Source organism: Sinocyclocheilus anshuiensis, unplaced genomic scaffold (assembly GCF_001515605.1).
Source record: "Sinocyclocheilus anshuiensis isolate Anshui unplaced genomic scaffold, SAMN03320099.WGS_v1.1 scaffold248, whole genome shotgun sequence".
NCBI classification, from domain to species: Eukaryota; Metazoa; Chordata; class Actinopteri; order Cypriniformes; family Cyprinidae; genus Sinocyclocheilus; species Sinocyclocheilus anshuiensis.
Genome location: NW_015555734.1, coordinates 8,456 through 12,685, shown reverse-complemented (window position 1 = coordinate 12,685; position 4,230 = coordinate 8,456). Strand labels below are relative to the sequence as shown.

The window sequence follows — 4,230 nt, the reverse complement described above, 5'->3', positions numbered from 1 at the left end:
ACATTTCATTACACCAAATACACAAAATAATGTTCTTTTTTAGCAGCATCATATGACCCCTTTAAAGAAACTTGAAAACATGCTGTATTTTTGTACTTCCGAAATTGGCTACCATAGCTTTAAACAGTTTTACAGATAAATAATTGTATAGATCATTTGAAGAATATTTTGATAAATTAAAACGATGTAAACTCACATTAAAAACGTATAAGTGGCAGAATATATTTAAAATATATTTTCGTCACAAAAACATTCCTCAGTTCAACTCAAACATCTTAAGGTATCAGCTTTATTATTAACTCAAACGTTTTAGTATATTTTGTTTCAAATTCTCGAAAGTATATGCTTTTTATTAGTGTAATAATTGCATAACTCATAACCATGTTTACAGACAATCATAACCATGACAAAATATAAATAAAAAAACCCTCAATGAACTGTAGTGTAGTCAACAATGGCACTGCCTTGTTAAACATTACAGTACAAATTGTGTGATGTGAGCTAAAATACATAGGAAAAAATACAAGGTGTTTATAACTTAAATTATAAAATAATTTATATAGTGCAGGGATGACCTTTTTTGCAGGCCAACCCGGAAGTTAACATCAACCTGGTTCCCTCATCAAAAAGCCAGCAGCATTTTTCTAATGTCTTTTGGATAGTTAGAAAATAAGGTCTGTAAATGTATGATTCCTACATATTTTGTTCATCAAGATACAAATGAAAACAGCTTTTATGAATTTTGAAGCCTAAATACAATGGCCAGAAGTTAAAAGCTAAAATTAGGCTGTAAAAGAACTACACTACGGTCACATGACTTCAGCATCACCACGTAAGCTTCTGACAGCTCTTGCTATCTTTATTTAATATCTACAAGTTGGAAAGTTTGAGTTAAAATTGTCTGCAAGAGCATGATTATAAACGCAACAAGGCTTTAAAAGTGGACTAGTGAGTAGATTAATTTTCTAGTTCGGCGTGATGCCGTTTAATGTCCTTTGACAACCTCTAGTCACATTTAGCCACTTATTAGCAACCACCTTTCTCAAGACACATAAAAGCTTAAAAGAAAATCAAGAGTAGGGTATTACTAATGTACTTTATGTTGTAGAATGAAATGTGAAAATATCCTGAGCTTGTGTTAACCACAGACTTTATTTTAGGCATTCATCCAAAAACCTATAAAAAAAACCCCATTAACATTGGGATGATGGAACGGGAAGTTAAAAAATGTCTGCTCGTATCTGGGTTTTAGGATTCATTCCTGTGGCGCTCTATTCATAATCAGTTACTGTTCTCTTGGGTGTGCTATAACTGTGTATGGTTTGACTTTAAAGAGCAGGTCATTTGGGTTTTTGAAAAATATCTCTTTTGCAGTTTATAACGTAGCTATCCTTAAATGAAAACAATCTGCAAAGTTGTTAATCAAAAAAAGTGCATGATAAATAAAGATATTGTCTCTCAAAAGAGAGAGTCGATTCTGAATCGCCTTAACGAGTTTCCATATTTTCGAATCTTTTACCTGTTACCGGTATACGTCACTGGGTAACACATTTGCATAATCCCCCGAGTCTGACATGCCCACAAACACATACATACATTCTCAATCGAGTGCTCAAAATATCAATATTTTTGTGCTAATATGTGATGTATACATAGTGCAGCTTTAGGTTTCCAGGTAAAGCACGATATTACTGTCTTACTGAAGTAGTTCTGATAATTCGCTGTGAACCCACTATTTCCTAAGAATGTGTCGAGTAATGTAGACTGCTGATGTTGTTCTAATTACTTCGTTTAATAATAAAGAATGTAGTGTAGTTATAATCATAGTGAAATTGCTGTTTATTTTGCTGCACGGCCGTTATAGGGTTAATGCGGGAGAGACGAGCGAGTTAGTTAAGCTGTTGCGCCTGTGATACAGCTGTTCTGCGTTCTGATTAAAAGTTAAGACAGAGCGTCTTTTGTCTGTCATTCTTCAAACATTACAGTAGACATATTTTGGTTTGCAAACTGTATTGTTTCATCAGTTAGTCACGTTAGCACTCGGCTAACGGATCCACCATTATTGTTTTAAGTGTTCACAGTTTAGCAGCTAATCTTTAGCTGTGGGCACGATTTGCTTGCATGAGTGTTTTTGTATTTTATGTCATTATTATAAGAACGGATTGGAGCACTATATTATTGTTTTATGTAAAGGTGCTTTGCCAATGGTAGCGCTCGCTAACATGCTTAAGGACTCCTCTCTGTGCCAATCACAGCAGGCTTGGCTAGCTGACCAATCAGAGCAGAGTAGGCTTATGGAAGGGAGGGGTGTGCGCTGAACTTGCTTGGAACGAATCGTTTTGAAATCATTGGCAAATGACTCTAATATTAAATGTATATTCTGAGAAAATTACAATGTTTTCTGACCTTAGATGCATTTAAACCTGTTGTAGGGGACTCCAACACAATATTAGGACACTTTAAAATACCATATGACCTGCTCTTTAAGAACCACACTGGCGGCGCCTCGCAGGTCAAGCAGAGGCTCTTCTTTACTGGCAGGCAGGAACTGAAAGTCTCGCAGCAGATAGGCAGTGAAGAGGAACATCTCCATTTTGGCTACTGCCTCTCCCAGACACAGTTGGGCCCTCCTCCAAAAGGAATCAGGGCACGAAGGGAACCGCCACCAACTTCCAAAAAGTGTTCTGCAATAAATTTGATTCACTGCCACAGTTTATGAGCACTGCATTATGTACTATGTAAATATGCAAATTAGAAAAGTTGGACAATATGTGTGGCTTTGTACCTGGTTTGAAGCTGTATGGATCATCCCAGACCTCTGGATCATGGTGGCCACCATATAGATTAGGAATGATTATTGTATTCTTGGGGATGAAATGGCCTGCAATACTAAACAAAGGACTGTATGAATTTCTCATGTTGTTTAAATCTGTTTAAATCTTTGTCAAACTGGTCTGTTTCAAAACCCAGTGAGCAACCTAGAGAGGCAGCATTAGGACATCATGCCTACAAAGCAGAGGCTGTTCCAAAAAGTAGGCATCTTGATTATGCTGTCACAAATGACTTTATTTTGGCCAAATTTTAAGGTATTGTTGCAGGTTTGTACTGAAAGCAATCCCAGAACGCACAAAGTTCAGCTCAAATGTAAGAAAACTTCAACTCTCACACATTTGGGTCATAGGATTTTATTTAATCAGTGTGCATTTTAATGGCTCTAGACCGCATTATCCCCCGCCCCCAAACCATTCCCCACAGCTGATTTAATTAGTGAACTAAACCACATAGTCATCTGTCAAGAAAAAGTGTGGTAGATAGGAGAGACATCCAGTACAAAATGTGCAGAGTTGAGAACCACTGTTCTATAACATGCACTTGGAAAACAGATTGGGTGAATTATTGTTTCATGCCAACTTTAATATTAGAATTAGTCAGTAATCAGCACTGTTATGACCAATTAAATATCCAGAATCGGCTGCGGGGTGGGTTTCTACATGGTTTTACATTGCTAATGACGAAGTTGAAACTAATCATGAGTAATCACAGCACTTTGATTTCTCTTGATGCTCACCTGCTGTTTCATATGGCTCTGTGAGGCACAGCAAGGAGAGCTACAGGTCAAAGTCTTAACATCTCATTGATCAGAGCATGCAGATATGGCAGTCTGTGTCGATCACTGTACTGAGGGTACCGCACATCCAGCACACCACACAGCTCCTTGTAGACTTTATTCTTAACTTGGATAATGAGAGAATGGAAACTTGATTTACTTTGTGTCGAATGTTTGTTTATAGACTTGTAGATCTGTGGCCCATTTCATGAAGCTGGTTTAAGTAGATACCAAAACTTAATGTAAATGTAGTGAATGTACCTCAGGTCTGTGTAAAAGGAAGGCCACAGTACAGTTGAGCAAGGCAGCAATAGTTTCTGTCCCTCCAATTAGCAGATCCACTGTGGGCATGTGCACATGAGTGTCTGTTAGAGTCTATGTAGAGGAGACAACAATATTTGCATTTATTCATATGTTAGTGTAGTGGTTACAAATAATAAAGAAAAATGCAAGGATTCTTTTTCCTAAATATATCATTGTTGTCATAAGAAAATAATAATAATTAAATGTCATTAATGTGCGATCTATGTTGTGTATCAACTAAGTATGATCTTTGAGGATAGCGATTTATATCTCCTGCCGAGATTGGTATGGACTAGGGATATGCCGGTATCAAATTTTCA

The 4,230-nt window shown here is 36.9% G+C and overlaps 1 pseudogene; it reads right to left on the bottom strand.

The window, feature by feature from the left end:
- Nucleotides 1-1,285: 1,285 nt before the first annotated feature.
- The window catches only part of LOC107672957 (steroid 21-hydroxylase-like), a 3,667-nt pseudogene continuing 722 nt past the window's right edge, over nucleotides 1,286-4,230 (bottom strand).